General features: G+C 38.6%; 1 protein-coding gene across 1 annotated transcript in view; it reads right to left on the minus strand.

Moving 5' to 3' along the window:
- The window catches only part of COL4A6 (collagen, type IV, alpha 6), a 150,518-nt gene that overhangs the window by 98,797 nt on the left and 30,660 nt on the right, over window positions 1–21,061 (minus strand). The window lies entirely within an intron of this gene.

The raw sequence follows: 21,061 nt of genomic DNA on the forward strand, positions 1-21,061 counted from the left end.
GCCCCTGAGCCTCTGGCCTGTACCCCAGTTCTGTATGCACAAATAAATAAATCTTTAAAAAAAAAAAAAAAGAATCTCATAGACTGCACTGAATTAGATTCTTTGAGACGGTTATGCTAAATGAAAAAAAATCATAAAGACAGATATTGGATGGTTTTTAAAACCCCAAATAATTCTGTGTGCCAGCCATCATATTTAGAAAATGCCATTTGGACCAACAGAGGAGGGCAAAAAAGAAATAGTTCATTTGCCAGCCCTCTGTAATTTCCTGTTCATGGCAGACATCACTAATCAATTGTGGCATTCTTTTCCACAGTATCCATATGTGGCCTCATCATTCTTCTTACTATATTATTCTAGGAAGCTGCTGCCATGCATGGAGTGTGTATAAGTCTACTGTTTGCTATTTTTAGCTTAGATCATGCCTGGTGGAAATTTACTCTCTGGAGAGCCCTTCCTGGCTTTTGCTTTGAGGTATAGTATTTAAATGTTCAGAATGTTGTCTGCCAGGGCACTGTTTTGAAGCAGGAGAAGGTGTAATGCAAAGAGATTCATCATCTAGTTGCCTTTACGAGGCAGTGAAGCATTTTCAACCCCTGCGTCTAATACAAGCAGAAAGCCTTATGTACAATAATTTATTTGTCTATTCATATTGAGTTAATGGAGGACCTCAGTATGACCTAATATCAAGTGTACAGGAAAGACCAAAGTAGGAGTTCATTCAATATTTAACTTAAATTCCTAGTGGGAGTTCTTGTTTGAATATCCCATACTTTCCAGAAACCTTGCACTCATTGATGGCTGTCTTATCTCAGGAACCAGACCTAGCACACTGAACCTTTGTCCCAGGCGATGGTATGCAGGTGAGCACTTGAGTTCAGAATGCAACTCCTCTCTTACTGTGTTATTTCCTGATTTGGAGGACAAGGGCCAAGTGGGTCAGAAGTTTTAGCAGTTTCTTCTGTAGCTGATAATTAATGTGGTATGTGAGAAGGGCAGAAAGAACATTTTTTGTTTCCTTCTTAAAGAGGGGCCTCTTTCCCGGGGGCCTGTTGTTTCAACAAATGCAGAACAAAGAACTGCAGGAAGACAGAGTTTTTTCCCTTTGGTAACCTGCAATGAAGCACCTTTAAAGGTAACAGATGGCAATTTTGATTGGGGCTGGAAAGGTAAGTGCTCACTGAGCATGCCAAAAATCCAGAAGTCTGCAACCAAGGAAAGCTCTTCAGCAGGCAGGCATTCTGGAGTTAAGGGGAAAGCAGGGACTTTAATGTCAAATATGTTGAGTCGCTCTAGCACTTATTAAGTGTGTGAGTCTGGGCAAATTGTTTAACCTTTTTAATGTAGCCTCAGTCTTTCATCTAAAAAATGGGGGGTTATAATAATAACTTACTCAGAGGCTAATGGAAAAGATTAAATATGATATTGATAGTTTGCTATAATTCTTAGAATAGAGCAATGCCTGGCGAACACTCAATGAATGGTAGCTAGCATTATTATCTGATCAAATGACTACACTGTTGAGACAATTCAAAATACATGATATTTAACGTTCTCAAGGGATGGTTCCTAAACAATCACTATTACAAAAAAGTGCACGGGGTGACAAAGACATGTGTGATGTTAAGAGATTATGTGCTGAGGGAGGATACTCTCAAAAGAAGCCTAATATAATGATGATTTTTCACCAGGTGTGATACCTTTATGCTAAATAAATTTGTATGCTTCTCCCCTGCTAATTTTCAGATCCACCCAGGGACCCTAAGAGGGTTGAGGAAAACATTTTTCTTCTCCACAAGGGTCAATCATGTATTGCTAATTAAGCTATGTGACCTCTTAAAAGCATGAATCACCCCACATTTTATTTGATTATCTTTAAAAATATTTCAATAAACCATCAAAATTTTCTTTGTGTGTAAATGGAATTTGCATTTTGTTAATATTCTGCACATTCAGTAGTGATTTGAAGAAAAATAGAAGAGTGAATGTGTGCAGCTAATGTTTACTAAATCCAGGGAGATTCATACGACCACCACTGCCATTATAAAGGACCGATCCTAATGGGTGAACAAAGTTTGGGAAACAGAGCAGTTGTGTTATCTAATATCCAGCCAAAGTGCTAGACTTACCCAGGGACTGTGTTAGAAAAAAGAAGGGAAATCCTCAGCTGAGATTGCTGTGGCCAGCAGAGTACATCTTAGAGAGGACCAGTTGAGCTGCAAATTAGAATCATCCAGGCCTCCTTTTGAAAATTTTATTTATTTTTCTCTCCACCAAACCACCCAAGACCATACCCCACCTGCCTTCTTCCTTCACCTCTTCCCCTGTTCCCTCTGGTAACTGTCATCTTCTTTTTGCCCAATTCAAGTTTTATTCCTACTATACTGTGTATATAAATGTTATTTTGGTATTTAAAGACCACAGATGAGTGAAAAGATCCCTTATCTGTCTTTCACTTTTTGACTGATTTCACTCAATTAATCACCTTGAGGCCCATTCATTATTCCACAAATGTCACCGCTTCATCAGCTTCCTGCTTACAAAATCTGATTTAATCGATCTGCAGTTAGTGGTCCAACCAATATGGAAAGCTGTGTGGAGGTTCCTCAGGCTACTAAAAATGGAGCTACCATATGACCCATCAATTCTACTCCTAGCAATTCTACCCAAAAGACAAAAGAACATTAATTTGCCCTGCACGCTTATGTTTATTGCAGCACTATTTATACTAGGTAAGACTTGGAAATGAACCAAATGCCCCAAAGTAGATGACTGGATCAAAAAGATGTGGTGCATATACACAATGAATAGTATTTAGCAACTAAAAAAGAGAAACACATGCCATTCAAAGCAACATGGATGGAGCTAGAAAGGATTATGCTCAGTGAAACAAGTCAGAAGGAAAAAGAAAAAGTTTGGATCTTCTCACTTATAGGAGGTGTGTAGGGGATCCAAATAAAAGATGAGGGAAAAATCATAACAATTAAAAAATGCAACGCAACAAAACAAAAATATACAGGTAACTACAAATCAGAGACAATCTGCAGAAAATGGGGGAGCAGAAAGGTTGAGATGGGAGTGGGAGGAGCACAAGGTACTTTGGTGATGGCTCACAGGTGAATTGGTGGTGAAAATTCTATGGGGAACATACCTGGGAAAAGAAAGCAAACACTGTAAAAAAAAAAATGAAAAATGAACAATGAGGTCAAATATATACAAATAGAAAAAAATTTAAAATGCAGTATTAGGAAATCATAACAAAAAATGATCTGCAGTTGGAACTAAGAACTGGTATTAAAAAGTTTCTCAGGGGTTAAAGCACAGCACTGAGAAGCTAAAGCCACTTCAGCATGAGTTCGATCCCTGGCCCCAGGGGTGATCCACATGGTGAGGCAGACCTCTCCTGAACCGCCCACTGCTTCCCTCAGCAGTGTACTTCATTGATCTGCCTGTTCTGCTCCCCACTCTGTCTCTGGTGAATCCTCTCACCGCCCCTGCACCTCTGGCCTGTACCCCAGTTCTGTATGCATAAATAAATACATCTTAAAAAAAAAGTTTCCCAGGAAATTCAGATGTGTAGTCAGGACTGAAAGCCACTGTCCTAAAGCATAGGGTTCTACTTAAGTTATCATTCAACTGAGGTATTAAGAATCTCATAGGGCCCTCCCTGGTGGCGCAGTGGGTTAAAGCACAACACTGAGAATCTAAAGCCGCTTCCACATGAGTTCGATTCCCGCCTGCCCCGGAGGTGGCCACATGGTGCAGCAGACCTCTCCTGACCCGCCCGCTGCTCCCCTCAGCAGTGTACTTCCTCGATCTGCCTGTTCTGCTCCCTACTCTGTCTCTGGTGAAGCCTCTCACCGCCCCTGAGCCTCTGGCCTGTACCCCAGTTCTGTATGCACAAATAAATAAATCTTTAAAAAAAAAAAAAAGAATCTCATAGACTGCACTGAATTAGATTCTTTGAGACGGTTATGCTAAATGAAAAAAAATCATAAAGACAGATATTGGATGGTTTTTAAAACCCCAAATAATTCTGTGTGCCAGCCATCATATTTAGAAAATGCCATTTGGACCAACAGAGGAGGGCAAAAAAGAAATAGTTCATTTGCCAGCCCTCTGTAATTTCCTGTTCATGGCAGACATCACTAATCAATTGTGGCATTCTTTTCCACAGTATCCATATGTGGCCTCATCATTCTTCTTACTATATTATTCTAGGAAGCTGCTGCCATGCATGGAGTGTGTATAAGTCTACTGTTTGCTATTTTTAGCTTAGATCATGCCTGGTGGAAATTTACTCTCTGGAGAGCCCTTCCTGGCTTTTGCTTTGAGGTATAGTATTTAAATGTTCAGAATGTTGTCTGCCAGGGCACTGTTTTGAAGCAGGAGAAGGTGTAATGCAAAGAGATTCATCATCTAGTTGCCTTTACGAGGCAGTGAAGCATTTTCAACCCCTGCGTCTAATACAAGCAGAAAGCCTTATGTACAATAATTTATTTGTCTATTCATATTGAGTTAATGGAGGACCTCAGTATGACCTAATATCAAGTGTACAGGAAAGACCAAAGTAGGAGTTCATTCAATATTTAACTTAAATTCCTAGTGGGAGTTCTTGTTTGAATATCCCATACTTTCCAGAAACCTTGCACTCATTGATGGCTGTCTTATCTCAGGAACCAGACCTAGCACACTGAACCTTTGTCCCAGGCGATGGTATGCAGGTGAGCACTTGAGTTCAGAATGCAACTCCTCTCTTACTGTGTTATTTCCTGATTTGGAGGACAAGGGCCAAGTGGGTCAGAAGTTTTAGCAGTTTCTTCTGTAGCTGATAATTAATGTGGTATGTGAGAAGGGCAGAAAGAACATTTTTTGTTTCCTTCTTAAAGAGGGGCCTCTTTCCCGGGGGCCTGTTGTTTCAACAAATGCAGAACAAAGAACTGCAGGAAGACAGAGTTTTTTCCCTTTGGTAACCTGCAATGAAGCACCTTTAAAGGTAACAGATGGCAATTTTGATTGGGGCTGGAAAGGTAAGTGCTCACTGAGCATGCCAAAAATCCAGAAGTCTGCAACCAAGGAAAGCTCTTCAGCAGGCAGGCATTCTGGAGTTAAGGGGAAAGCAGGGACTTTAATGTCAAATATGTTGAGTCGCTCTAGCACTTATTAAGTGTGTGAGTCTGGGCAAATTGTTTAACCTTTTTAATGTAGCCTCAGTCTTTCATCTAAAAAATGGGGGGTTATAATAATAACTTACTCAGAGGCTAATGGAAAAGATTAAATATGATATTGATAGTTTGCTATAATTCTTAGAATAGAGCAATGCCTGGCGAACACTCAATGAATGGTAGCTAGCATTATTATCTGATCAAATGACTACACTGTTGAGACAATTCAAAATACATGATATTTAACGTTCTCAAGGGATGGTTCCTAAACAATCACTATTACAAAAAAGTGCACGGGGTGACAAAGACATGTGTGATGTTAAGGGATTATGTGCTGAGGGAGGATACTCTCAAAAGAAGCCTAATATAATGATGATTTTTCACCAGGTGTGATACCTGAGTCATCAACTGGGGGAGACCAAGTCAGCTGAAGAGAAAGAGGATAGGAGTGAGAGAAGAAACAGTGGAAGGTAAGCATTTCAGAAAGATCTATTAGCATGTTGAAGACCCAGGAGTTGAAGCGAACAGTGCACATTTGAACATATCAGGTATGCTTAATCGTTTCTCAACCTTTGGCTAAGATCAAGTGCAAAATAGCTGCTGAGGATAGTGTTGTATACAGAATGTTCGTATCGCTCCCGAATACATATATTGAACCCTATTCCCCCAATGGAATGGTATGTGGAAGTGGGGCCTTTGGGTGGTGATGAGGTTATGAGGTTGGCACCCTCATGCATGGGACTGGTACCCTTGCAGACAAGAGCCAAGAGAATGACCTTTCCACAATGTGAAGGCACAGTGAGAAGATGGCAGACTATGAGCTATGAGGTGGGCTTGGATGGAGGAAAATCCCTGCATGGAGTGGGAAACTTCAAATGAACGTGGGTATGTGAAAATATGTGTTTGTTGCTAGTATGTTCATGTTGGAAGTCTGTACCGATAGAATTCTGGAAAATCATGTTGTGGGATGGGGAGATGAATAAAGGAGGAATTTCCAGTCATAAATCAAAGGCAATCTGAAGAAATAATGGCTGACTCTGTTTTCCAAATAAGCAAAAAACCCAAAGGTTCCTCAGTGCACAAACAGGAAAACATTGCTAATTCCCTCCCCTCAAAGTACAGGTTTTGAAATGGGAAGAGAATGAAAATAACCATGAAGATAGATCTTGTATCTATGCTGTTCTTCAATGGGGCCTTAGTTTTTAGCACACCGCCTGGCAAAATGGTTGGGACTTAATACATTTGGCCCTTCTAAGATCAGACCTAAATTATAAAGATAAATCTATGTCTAAGGTACCTGAAAGTATTTAGGGCTTAGGTTTCCTATAAGCACAATGGGAAGGAGTGTTGGAGGTAGGGCATATTTGTCATCAAATGGCTGAAATCTGCATTGGTTTCATACTACTGATCTAACAAATTACCATGGACTTAGTGGCTTAACAACATAAATTGATTATCTTACTCTTCTGTAGGTCAAAAGACTGAAGTGAATCTCAGTGGGTTAAAATCAGGTTCAGGAGAGTGGCATTCCTTTTTGGGCCTTAAGCGTTGAATTCATTTCTTTGTCTACTTTTTCTAGAGGCTGTCTGCACTCTGGTCCATGCCCTTCTTCCATCTTCAAAACCTCAACATTGGCCAAGTCTTTTTCATTTCATACCGCCCTGATCCTCTCTCTTCAGTTTCCCTCTTCCACTTGGAAAGACCATTATATTGGGCCAACAACCCAGATTACCTGGGATAACCTTCCTATCCCAACTACTTTGGGCATTACATCCATCTGTAAACTTTCTTACTCCTTGTCATATGACAGCATATTCATATGTTCCAAGGATTACGTTGTGGTCATTTTGGGGAAATGAAGCATTGTTCAGCCGGCTGCAAGTTTCCATCCATAAAAGTGCTTCCTTCTTGCAAGCCCACAGTATATAAAGCTCACTACTTGGCCAACAGTAGAAAGCACACTACTTGGCCAACAGTAGAAGCTCTCTTGCATAATATTGTCAGAAGAAGCAATTGATGACTGAAAGTAAATCAGATAAAATAATATATATGTTCCTTAAGCAATTTGCTTAAACATCAAATATACAGACCTGGTGATGTGATGTACGACCAAGGTCGTTTTTATGAGTGCTGGTCCTCTGCCTGAAATTTCAGATTCTTGCATAAGTTACATTCTTGGTGCATTCTATTTGCTTTCTGGCTTCAATTCCCACTCCCAAGAGAGCAGTTTTGAAACACAACTTTTCTTTATCAAGTTTTAGCCTTGAACTTAGTATTCATGGAAACAGTAGCTTCCTTTTTCTACTCATTTTTCATAAATTTATATTAAATTACCTAATTGTGTTTGTAAGAACAACTGGAATAAATGGTTTTGGCAAGAGAACAACCAATTCTTGTTAAGCATGGATTTGGCATGTGGGAGCAGAAGCACAAGGCTTCATCAGAGGGTAGCAACTCCACATGAGCTTCCCGTGTGCCCTCAGTTTTGTCAGTATTTATTTCAGTAGGAAGGAAAAACATTCAACCATGTCAGTTAAGTGGTGTTCAGTAAGGAAAGCTTACTATATTTATATATCCTAAATAGGAACAAACAACGGATATACCATAATCTCAAGGTACTCCTATAATCAATTTATTTTTAAAAGTCTTGCAAAAGTACATCAGCAAAATTAATGATGATTAATATTTCTAGTGTTATTATGTGCCTAGCCTTGTGCAGACCACTTCATAAACTTTATTTTATTGAATCCTTACAACCACCATGTGAGATAGTATGTGATGTCTTCTGTCCATTTTGTAGACAAGACAACTAAGACTTAGAGTTAAGAAACTTATCAAATATCATACATTGAAAGAGAGTCAAACATAGGCAGTCCACCTCTAGAATCCACATTTATTATTATAGATGTTCCCCATTATTTGAAAAAAGAATGTTTGATCTTATTTGGTATGACTTGCTAAGTTATTTTTTGGGTCTGGGAATACTATTTCCATTAATTATATGGATTTTTTTAGCATTTCCAGGCCCCCCAAAATAACTTACTAAGTCATTCCAAAGAGGAACTTCCAACTTTTGGACAGTGAAGGAACCTGTATTACTAGTTGCCCACTGTCAGAAACACAAGTCAGGAATCATAGCATGGGGGCCACTCTGTCAGCTGCCTCTTTGCTTTCTTTCATAGTTCAGTGATGATTTGTAAAGCAAGAGTCTAAATATCTATGGCAATGCCCCTAGCCAGATTTATTTGCTCCTTATCCCATCTGACATGGTAGTCGTGCAGTTCTCTCTCCCTAGTGATTAGCCAACAAGATAATCAAGAGCCAAAAGCAGACACTGTTTGAATTATTGAGGTACTTTCTTAAACAGCAGCTATTTTTTCCCCAGTGGCACCTTTTCTCCCCCACAAACTTTTTCTTATTTACTTTCCCTCTGGATTTAGTTATCATCTCAGAAGGCTCAAGGACAACCATCATTCTCTCTTGATTCCACCACTATAGTGGCCATTCACTTATCTTCTGCCTCTAGAAATCACTGCAAATCATCTCTCTCCCAATTTCTTATGGCACTATGGAAGAAAGAGATCAGAACTCGGTCTCCTTGTTATGGCTCAGCCACATTAAGTCCTTAGAAACAAAAGAGATCAGGTGGAGTCTCACTGAATAGTGGAGACAAGCAGCCATAACAGCCAGACTGTTGCTGGAAGCTAAGCTGAAGGGGAAAGAAATTAGGAAAGAGAAGTGTGTCAAGGAAATGGAAGGGGGCTGTCGAAGACTGAGGTCATAGAGAGCGATGTCTATAAGGTTTATGTAACGCTAACACACTGTAGGTATATTGGCCAGAAATGCAGAGGAGAATGTAAGGTCAGCTGGTATCTTCTACCTTTAGGATGCCAGCCACCAGAGTTAGGAGTGCAGGTGTATCTATTGAAAGGCAGAGGCACAGGGTTGCCATAGCAACTCACACCTGAAAACATCTCGTAGGCTGACTCAGAGATACCAGCTGAAATTTCTTCAAGCTATATTTGAGCAGCTTAGACCAAAATTCTATCCAGGCCAGAGAACCCTCACTAACGGCAATCAGAAAAAGGCTAAGGGTATGAGATTGTACCTATTCGCGCCTAAATGAAGCTCAGAGTCAGCAATCGGAGTCTTAACAGATTTCAGATGCTTCCATTTTTCAAAGAACCAAAGTTTGTTGGGTTTGGAGGTCACTGGTCCAATTATCTCATGCTAGTTGGATTTTTTTTTTTTTTTTGAAAACTAGAGAGATTGAATTCAGGATCAGGTGAATTTGTGTCTGTGTATTCCAGACTTCATTCACAGTCCATCCTCAAGCAGTGCCAAATGGAAGAGTAGATGGAGGCAGAAGGGAGAACAAAAAAAGATGAGGCTGGGAGGGTTCATCTCTGAAGAGAGCCATCTGACCTTTCACTAGCTGATTAAACATAACTTACGGGAACCTGCTTGGGTATGGCAAGAGCAGAGAGGATCAGAAGTAATGAGGACTAGGTTTGCATTCTAACACTGCCGAATTTCTTTACGACCTTGGGAAAATCATCTTACATCTCTAGGTCTCAGTTTTCTCACTGTAAAATAGGAACAGCCATGTCTGTCCTACCCTCCAATTGGGGGCTGCATTACTGCCTCATTCTTTTCCTCTTCTTTTGCCCATGCCATTAGAATCACTTCTTCAATAAAAGAACTGAAGTTTATCTCGCATTCATCAACTTGTGTTCATTTGTGTCATTTGCTTTGGCACAGTGGATCGTGGAGTAATAACAGTGAGCCTTAAGGGACAGTAATCTCCGGTCTCATTCTGGCATTTCTGCTTGAACCATGAAAACAACACACTCAGGTTAGTCCATGGTCCTACAAGGATGTGAACGTGTGAAACGTAGTCACTCTCAGCCTAGCCCAGGTAACTCCAGCTTGCCACACACTCACATCTGAGCCAAACCCAGATGAGCCAACATCCAGCAAACCTGCAGGCCGGTGAGTAATAGTAAATGTCATTTTATGCCATTTAGTTTTGGGGTGGTTTGTTACATGGTGACTGTAATGGATATGCTGACTTGTAGTGGTGGTCTGAGTGGCAAAAGTGATGATATGTGAGCGCTTTTTCAAAATTTCTAAGGTTTTAAAAAATGCAATGGACTCTTTAAGCATGACTAGCCCAAAGACCTGGAATGCTAGGGTAAAGTGGAATTTAGACATGTTCTGTTACTGAGGGATTAATTAAAAAAGGTCCTTTTGCCACAAGGAAACTAGAGAAACTAAGTCTCCAGTGACCTCACCCTGAGGCTATTGTGCTGATGAGTCCCTGTTCAGGCAATTGAGGAAGGGTAAGAAAGGAGGTTGAAAAAGGCAGGCTTAATGAGAAGAAGGCTAGTAGACTTTTTCAGACAGCAGAACAGAATGCCAACAGCTCTTCACGCTGCCTCTTCAAATACTTGTTCTGTTCACTGAATCAGCCATAAGATTCATCGGTGTTGGGGGAGGCTGGTGGGCTGTTACCAGCAAGCTTGTTGGGCAATCATTCTGTCAGCTCTGTATTCCAAACAACTGTCTCTGGGAGTTCCAAAAGCTAAACACAGGAAAACCACATCAGCCACAGAACTCATTAACCAATAAATCCTTGATGGAAAGCAAGATCTCACACAGTTGTTTCTGGTACTAACCTTCCCCGAGTGAGGGACAGTTGTACTTAAAATTCCTGATGGGCCAACTCAAGATGCCCCTATCCTTCACAATTTATTTCTGAGTTTGGGTCAGGTGAATATTTCTACCAATAAAATAAATATCAGGAGAGGTATTTGGAAAACCTGGCAAGAAAAATATACGTAAATATAAGAGCACAGGCAAGGGTATTTTGAGAAGTAATATTAACTGGGCTCAATGGAACAGAAAGTAAATTATTTACACTCCAAAGGATTCAGGGCAGACTCAGCCATTTAAGGGAAGGAAGAACAGCCATCTGCTACTCCAGCTACAAGTGACCAGAGTAGCTTAGGTGTCGCACGCCAAGTCTTGAACTGCGGCCAAAATATGAATCCCAACCAGATTACAGTTCCAGAAAGTTCTACCTTGGGAGTCTAGTAAGGGGGAAAAGGTGTGTGCTCTCTCTTTTGGAAGCTGGGATTGTTAGTTCTCACTTTGTGCAATTGTCCAAAGGGAGTTTTCTCCTTTACAGAGAATGAGAAGCAAATGAACTACTTTAAGCTACTTGATTTCTACAATGGTTCCTTTATGAAATCCATCTTTCACCCACCCAACCCTGGGCAAGCAAGAATTCCCTGGTTATCTAGGGACACCCAAGAATATGTGACGTCTAATTAACAAGTGAATGCCTCTAACCACATGCCAAAACAAACACTATTGGCCAAATTCCCTCTTACTATTCTAATAAGCCCCAAATTTGCAACCCTTCATTCCCACATCAGAAGTTCTTCAAATTTGCCCCTTTTTAGGTACATCTCCAGATTTGTCCTGTTGCTTTCCCCTTCTACTGCTCTGCCTTTGTGATAGGCTCTGTTCATTCATGCTTTGCTTACTGTTACCAGCTGGCAAGCTTCCTGGCTTCCAGGTTTTCTCTCACTTTTCATGTTGCACTCGGGTCATCTTCCTCATCAACCCTTTTGAAAAATGTTTTCCTTCCCCTTTCAAGGACTGAGAATGATCCCTGGTTTCTTATGTATCACAGCATCTAGGTGGCAACCTATTACTGTCACTTTACTAACTGTATCAACCACCAACTTCAAGTTGGCACCTGGGACACTAATTACCACCTTTGAGGCATTGTTGAAACTATTTCCTTTGACTGGAATGCACCTTGAGAACTTTTCAGCCCTCGGATCACTCCATGTATTCACAGCCAGCCTTAAGTTTCCATCTCCCCATGAAAGTGTTCCTAATAATACTAACACGATGAGTTGAAGTCCAATTAAAACAAACAGACCAAACAACAACCAAAGATAGATGAGAAGGAGGATCCCCAGTGTTACGGTTGGGTTACACTCCTCAGTTATTGGTGGTGGCTTAAGATTTGGCATTTATCTGGTGATTACTTTGTGCCAGATATTTTGCATATATGAACTCAGTTCATCCTCATCATTCTATCTGGTAGGCACCTCCATCCCCTTGTAAAGGATGAAGACCTATTTGGGAGCAGGAAAATGGAAGGCTAAATAGTATCACTTACTAACCTCTTCTCTGTCCTGAAATAACTCAGTGCCTAAGCATTTGGCCTAAGCAACTTCCTCTTGCTCCTGAGACAAGTGGCTCTTCCTAAGACAGCAGACCACTCTGATAGTTTATAAGTGTCTGCTGCTACTTGGCATAGGGAAGTGGGTCACTGGAATCAGAAAACTGGGAGCTAAAGTTTGCAAATGGCTGTGGACCTCAGCCAAATTCCCTCCCTTTCTGGGGCTGTTTCTTCATCTGCAACAGGAAGGGGTTGGACTGGATTGATGGCTTACAAATTTTGGAGAGCTGTGGAATTTTTGTTACACAAACCAAATCTTATAGAAGTTCTGGCCCTCCTTGGCGGCACAACAGGTTAGGCTGCAGCACTGCAAGCTAGCCACAGCCACTTCTGTGAGAGTTCGATCCCCAGCCCCTGGAGGTGATCCACATGGGGCGGCAGACCTTTCCTGACTCGCCTGCTGCTCCCCTCAGCAGTGTACTTTGTCAATCTGCCTGTTCTGCTCCCCACTCTGTCTCTGGTGAATCCTCTCACTGCCCCTGCACCTTTGGCCTGTACTGCAGTTCTGTGTGTAAATAAATAAATCTTTTTAAAAAATCTTATAGAAATTTTAAGTTGAGCTCCAGGTTGAAAAGGGATGGGGTGGAGTCAAGAAATACAAAGAAGCAACCTTTGAGGTACTCTGCTAAATCACAGGTTTTGAAGGTCCATGGCTAGGAAACACAAGTGAATTGGGGGAACACGAATGGTACTTTCCATCTCTAATGTTTGGTAGTTCATGAGCTGGATAGTATACTCTCCAGATTTTCCATTCTATTTCCCCCTTTTCTAACCTTAAAATAAAGCATCTTCCATGGCGAAAGGGTGTTATGTCTGCCCTATGTTTCCACTCCCACACTTAGATCTATGCTGTACCCTTAATAGGTGTTTAGTAAATACTTGTTACAAATGTGTTGGTTCTGTATCATAAGATGAACATACCCTTTTGGCCATAGGGAAGCCCTCTAAAATTCTGAGAAGAATTTGAATCTCAAAGACTATCCTATTTTCTTCAATACTGATGATTGTAGGGTGTGACATCTCCCATTACATGGCAGGATACAGAGTTTTATAGTGAGAGCACTTAAATTTTTTTTTAAATCTACCATGATAATGGTATGTAAAGTTACAAGAATGTATTAGACATGGGTTTACAAGAAAAAGAGGTCTCAGGAGGAAGGTAGATCTCTTTAATAGATGGCGCTGAGGGAGAAAGATTCTTGGATACTGATTTGCTGTTTAAAAAGATGTTCTGCTACTGAAAAAGGCCACACTTGAGAAATATGAGTGAGATGAAGAAGTCCAAAATACAAAGGGTGAAAAAAATTGTAGCATGTTCAATAGGTTTAGTGTTATATTTATTGATTTGCTAATACTACTCTATTGCCCTGCTTGTTAGGTAGAGGACCGAGAGCTCTTGTGCTTTCCACTGAAAAGAAAGGTACAAAGATCTAAAACGGAATTGTTCTTTTCTATATTAATGGATGAAACTCTCAACAAGTTTTTTGTTGTTGTTATTAAAGACCAGACAAAAAAACGCTTTGACTTGTCTCATTTGGGGCAATTCACTATTTGAATCCAATCACTTCACAGACCTGGAGACAACCAGTTCAAAGAATGCTATGTTTCCCAAATCAATAAAACAGAGGAGTCAAAGTAAATGGCTCTCAGCTAGCAAGTGTTTGCAATTTACAGTATTAATAATCATTGACAGGTCAAGCTTTTACCACAATCTTTCGATAGTCATGGACAATGAGGGGTTAGTTAAAATAAATGGAGACAAGTTCTAGTTTTCAGAGTTCATAAAGCATCAAGTTTCAAACATGTCTCACAAAGGTTTAATTCTCACCTTCACCTAGGAAACCACTTAACCTCTTAACATCCATTTGTTATTGGGTGAAAACACTCACCTAATACCATGCGTCATCGTCCCTTTATATCAACTCTCCATCCCTATACTTTATTTTATCCAAACAGCAAGATCTTACTGAAAACAAAATTTACACCACAAAGTGCATTTGTCAAGTCAAAAACCACATTTTCATTCTTCATTGGCACAGATGGTACGATCTGGCATGCCCAATGGGAAACCAAGTTAGAGAGGGTACAGCAGGTCAGTGAGTACATTTATTGGATCCACTCCATCATGACCTCTGTGGACAGGTTCACAGTAGGAGAGCCTAAGGGGAAAGAATTTTCCTCTGAGGTCACAATCTGGAGTCTAAATCAGCACTGCGAGTTCCATCTCAACCTCTTCCACTGAAACATTTCTCTAGGTTGTTTATTTGGTATAAACTCCCCCTATGAATTTCATACTTAAAAAATCACTATTACTTGGTATAAAGAATAGTGATGATAGTGATGCAAAGAATAAAAAAGCCATGTAATTACAAGACAGTGCTTATATGGGAGAAAGTGGAAATGTCACAGTGCAGTATTTTAACAAAAGGTTGTCAAAGCAATCAAGTCCATTAGCAACTGGAAAGCACACAGGCCTGACTCCTGGTAGGTTTATTGGTCTGAGTTGCTCAAGACAACACACAGAGCTAGTGCAATGCTCTGTAGGAATACTCCAAGCAGCCATACTCCTGGTTTTTATGGTACCCTAAAAGAACTGATATTTTCCAGCAATTCTTTCTTGTCCACCAAAAACAGATCAATTCCATGCTCACCTATTATCTCTTGAAAAGAATGGCTATTACTTTGACATTATGAGAGCAGTGATACTCCCAGAAATATTGAAAGGCTTTCAAGTTGATCAATGAGTTGTAATGACCAAGCTTTTTTGAGATTTAGGAATAGCTACCTGGTCAACCAAAATAAAGTCTGGGTAGAAATTACATGGTTCATACAAAAGAGTACATCTACTGAGTGCAAACATTTTCTCAACCAGGAAGAAGGTATTAGGGTTCCAGACTATGCAATATGGATGCCTTTGTGAAACTTGCTTTTAGCTGCAGGTGTTAGTGACTTTATTAGGAAAGGAAGTAAACTTTTAGGATGAGGGCATAAATACACTGGATGATTAGTTTCATGGTCAGGATAAACATTAGAAAAAGTCAAACAAAATGTTAAACTTCACCTCTCACTTGGTGTTACTGATGAGGAAAATGGAGCAACTCTGGCAGTTTGTTTGAGGTAAGCTCAAAAACATATGGAGGTATGGTGACTGGAAGTCAAACAACTCCAAACAAAATTACTTAGATTTAAAAGTTTTGAACATGAAAAACACACTGAGGTGTAGTCTCATTGAGATTATTTTTTTTTGTTATTAATATTGGTATACAATGTTGTTTGTGTTTTACACATACAGGCTCTCCTCCATCAGGTGTTGTTACCAAGTTGCACCTAGAACCAAAACACTTCTAGTACACCAACTAGTCCATTGTGCTCCTTCCAACATTCTCTGCCCTTCCACTGCCATTCCCCTCCCTGTTAGTTTCAGCTATATAAGTAGCTTTCTAGGGTTTGTTGTTAGTTTGACTTTATCTGACCCTTTGATTGGCTTCTCTATATTCCACATATAAGCACCATTTGTTGTTTGTGTTTCTCCTTCTCATTTATTTCACATAGCACAATCCCCTCCCGCTCCATCCATGTTGCTGTGAAAGGCAAGAGTTTATCATTTTTGGTAGTTGAATAGTATTCTTTTATGTATATGTACCACATCTTCCTGACCCACTTACCTGTGTTTGGCCATGTAGGTTGTTTCTATAACTCAGCTAATGTAAACAGTGCAACAATGAATATAAGAGTGCATGTTTCATATTAATGTTTTTGTTTACTTTGGTTAGATAACTAAAAGTGGAATTTCTGGGACCTGTGGTAATTCCTTTCTTAAAATTTAGAGAAAATCCCATACTGTTTTCCAAAGGGGTTGGACCAGTGTACATTTCCTGAGTTTAGTAAGAGGATAATTTTTCTCCACAACTTTACCAACACTTGCTGTTTCTAGCCTTTTCAATACAAGACATTTTCACAGGTGTAAGGTGGTATCTTACAGTAGTTTTCATTTGCATTTCCCTGATGATAACTGATGCTAGACGTGTGTGTGTGTGTGTCTGTGTGTGTGTGTGTGTCTGTGTCTGTGCTTGTAGGCCACCTCTATGTTTGTTTGGAAAAAAAGCCTATTTAGTTTTTGTGACAATTTAAAAAATTGGGTTATTTATTTACCTCTTGTTGAGTTCTGTGAGTTCTTTTTAGATATTTGATATCAGTACCTTGTAAGACATATGGTATACAAATATTTTCTCCCATTCAGTAGGGTATCTTTATTTTAGGGATAGTTTCGTTTGCTGTGCAGAAGCTTTTTAGTTTGATGTAGTCCCAGTTGTTTATATTCTCTTGTTTTCCTTGATGAATCTACGAAGGTATTTCTGAAGGTTATGACCTGCAGTATTTGCCTGTGTTTTCTTTTATTTATTTCATGGTATCATACATCCAAGTCTTTTACCCACTTTGAGTTGATTTTGTTGTATGGCATGATATAGGGGTCCAGTGTCATTCTATTGCATGCAGAATACTGTTTTTCTAATACTGTTTATTGATAAGGCTTTCATTGCTCCAATATATATTCTTGGCTCCTTTTTTTATAGAGTTACTGTCCATATAGGTATGGGCTTTCAATCCTATTCCTTTGGTCTGTGTGTCTTTTATTATAGTACCATACTGTTTGGGTTATAATAACTTTGTAGTATATTTTGAAGTCTCAAAGTGTGACACTGCCATTCATCCTCATTTTTGTCAGGATTGTTTTTAATACTCTAAGTCTTTTTTGATGCCATGTGAATTCCATTAATGTTTGCTTTATTTCCTTGAAGAGTGCCATTGAGACTTTGATAAGGATTGCATGGAAGTTGTATATTGCTTTGGGTAGGATGGCCATTTTGACAATGATAATTCTTCCAATACATGAGCAGGGAATAGCTTTCAATTTCTTTGTGTCTTCTTCTATTTCCTTTAACAATGCCTTAGGGTTTTCTTTACCTTGTTTGTAAATTTTATCCCTAGGTATTTATTTTTTGGGGCATATGGTTACATATTGGATTACTTTATTAATTTCTTCCTCTTCTAGCTTCATTGCTTGCATATCAGGAAAGTGATTTTGTGTGTTAACTTTGTAACCTGCCACTTTGCTGACTTAATTTTATTGTTTTAACTAGTTTTTCAGTGCAGTCTTTAGGGTTCTCTATGTGTATTACCATGACATCTGCAAATAATTATAGCTTCACTTCTACTTTCCCAACTTTGATTCTTTTATATCCTTCTTGCCTAATTGGTTTAGCTAGGACTTCCAATATTGTGGTAAACAGTATTGTTGATAGTGGACATCCATGTCTTTGTATCAGATCTTAGTGGAGAAAATTTCAGTTTGTCACCACTGAGCATGACGTTAACTGTGGTTTTGTCATAAATGGCCTTTATAACGTTGACATATGTTCATTTGTCCCTAGTTTTTGTGATGTTTCGTTATAAACCATTGTTGGCATTTAGTAATATGATCATTTTTTTATCTTTACTTATAATGATATGGTAACTTACATTGATTGATTTTAGATGTTGAGCCATCCTTGTGTCCCTAGAACAAATCCTACTTAGTCAATCCTTAGTCAATCCTTAGTTAATCCTTTTATTGCATTGTTGGATTTAGTTTGCTATTTTGTTGAAGAATTTTTGCATTTGTGTTTATTAAAGAAACTTGTCTATATTTTTGTGTGTATTGTCTTTATCTGGTTTTAGTATTGGAATAATGTTTACCTCATATAGTGTACTTGAAATATTATTTTTTACTCAAATTTTTAAAGAATTTGAGGAGTATAGGTATTAGCTCATATTTGAAGGTTTGTTAGAACTCACCTATGAAGTCATCTTGTTGGGATTTTGGGGAGAGTTTTGATTAGTGTTTCAATTTCCTTGCTTGTTGTTGTTGTTTTCAGGTTTTTATTTCTTCCTTCTTGGATAATTATATAATTCTAAGAATTTGTAGGCTATTGAACTTACTAGCATACAAATGTTCATAGTAATTGGTTGTAATCCTCTGAATTTCTGTGATGTCCATTGTAACTTCTCTTTTGTTTCCTATTTTATTTATTTGAGTGTTCTCCCTTTCCTGTGATGTCCAGTATAATTTCTCTTTTGTTTCCAATCTTATTTATTTTAGTGTTCTCCCTTCTTTTCTTTGGCTATCTAGAGGTTTGTTTATTTTTCAAAAAACTGGCTTTTGGTTTTATTAATCTGTTGGACTTTTAAATTTCTATTTCTATTTCATTTCTGCTCTGTTATTTTTTCTTCTACTACTAGGTTTTGGTTTTGTTTGTTCTTTATATAATTCTTTGAGTTGAGAAATAAGGTTATTAATTTGAGCTCTATTTTTTCATATGAGCCTGTAATTACTATATATTTCCCTCTTAATACTGCTCTTGCTGTGTCCCATAAGTTCTGGAAGGTTGTGTCCTCATTGTTATTTGTCTTGTTTTGTCTTGAGACTTTTTTTTTTTTTTACTTCTTTGATTTCCTCATTAACTCAATATTGTGTAGTGTAATCTACATGTACTAGAGGGTTCTTCTGCTTTTTTTTTAGTAGTTTAATTATTTTATTGTTAAAGATGATAGGAATGATTTCAATATTCATGAATTTGTTGATACTTACCTTGTGACCCTGGATGTGGTTGATCCTGGAAAACGTACCATGTGCACTTGAGAAAAATGTGTATTTAAATATTTAGGAGTACAGTGTCCAATAAATGTCTATTAAGCTCATGTAGTCTGACTCTTACTTTAAGGCTATTGAATTCTTTTTTATTTTCTGTATAGTTGCTCTGTCATTGGTGAAAGTAGGGTGTTAGAGCCTACCACTGTGAATGTTTTTCCTAATATCTGTTATTGGATTTGATATTAATTGCATTATATATTTTGATGCTCCTTCATTTGGTTAGTATACATTAATGAATGTATACTGATGTCCTCTTCCCTTAATCATTATATAGTGTCCATCTCTGACTCTTGATACACTTTTTTAGCTGGAAATCTATTTTATGTGAGATAAATGTGGTTGTCCCTACATTTCTTTGGTTCTTATTTGCTTGTAGGAATGTTTACCAACCTTTTTCTCTGAGCCTATTTTTGTCTTTTGAGCTTAGGTACATTTCCTGGAGATAGCAAAAAATTGGATTCTGTTACACTGTGCTATTAAATTGGTTATTTCACTTTGTTTAAATTTAGAGTAATTATTGATGTATGAAAGTTTGTTGCTGCTATTTTGTTCTTGATTTTAGTCATTTTCTCATTAAGTTTTTTTGGGATGGTTCTTCCTTCTTGGAGGGAGGTCTAGTATTTGCAAACTCTTCCAGCTTTTATTTGTCTGAGAACACCTTTATTTCATCCTCATATGTGAAGAAGAGTGTTGCAGTATATTCTTTTCTAGAAGTTTTAATCTGAATATTTTGATCACATCTCTTTAGTCTCTTTGTTTGCAGTGTTTATTTATAGATGTCCAATGTTAGCTTGGTAGAGGTTCTTTTATATTTTTTTCTGTTTCTTCTCACAACTTATGTAAATATTCTTTCTTTTTGCCTCATGGAAGTTTCACTACTATATGTGCTGGTGTAGGTCTCATTTTATTTAACTACTTGCTATTTTTTTTTAGCTTCATGAAATTGTATTTTTAGTTATGTCTCCAGGTTCAGAACATTTTTCTCTATTATATCTTTGAGTATATTTTTGTCTCCCTTCTCTTTTCTATTCTCCCTTTGGGATACACATAATTCTTATATTGCCTTTTCTCATGAAATTGTATAATTTTCTTGTTTCTTCATTTTCCCTTCATAGCTCTCTTTCTTCAAACACGTGGATTCTTTGTGCATTCTCATCTTCAAAGTCACTGATTCAAATTTGCATTTAGTCTATTCTACTTCTGCAGAATTTTTCATCTCCTCTATTGATCATTTTACATCTTACATTTTTGTTATTTTGTTATTTAAAGACTCAGCATTTCTTTTTCTATTTATTTTGTTTCTCAAGACACTCATTTGTTTTTTACTTTTTCTTGTTTACCTTTGATCAGCTTTTTGTATGTTTTCTCTCATTTCTTTGAATTTCTTTATTATAGCAATTTTGACTCTGTATCTGATAGGAAGAACAACTCTTCCATGGCTTTGTGGTTTGGTCCTGGAGATTAATTCACTTTCTGTGATGTAGTGTCCCCACTGAGGACTCAGGCTGCCACTTGTGCTTTTTCATCTCCTCACTATTTTCTGTCCAGAAACCAAGACTGTAGGTCTTTTACATTTCCAGTAGATGGCACTGTATGCCAGGGAGAACTAATCTGTAGCTGGGTCTTCAGTAAGTGGGGAGAGGTCTTGTCTGTGGGGGGTTTGTTGTGGTAGATTTGCCCTTGTTCTACTTCCTGGATCTCAGTGAATCTGCACATATATCTGTGGGTGTGTCTGCTATAGTGGTTTCACCCTCAGGCCCCTTCCTGGTATTTGCCAAGGCTAAAATGGTGTTTGGGGGGTGTTTGTTGGGGCTCATCACACCCACCTAGCTTCGCTACTTGTTTTGTCCTGATGCTTGCTTGGGTCTCTCCTCCTCTGGATGTTATTCCTAGTGTGTGATGCAACTACCTGTTTTTTTGTTTGTTTGTTTTGTTTTGTTTTTG

Source organism: Condylura cristata, unplaced genomic scaffold, assembly GCF_000260355.1.
Source record: "Condylura cristata isolate star-nosed mole 26May11 unplaced genomic scaffold, ConCri1.0 scaffold00019, whole genome shotgun sequence".
Classification (NCBI taxonomy): domain Eukaryota; kingdom Metazoa; phylum Chordata; class Mammalia; order Eulipotyphla; family Talpidae; genus Condylura; species Condylura cristata.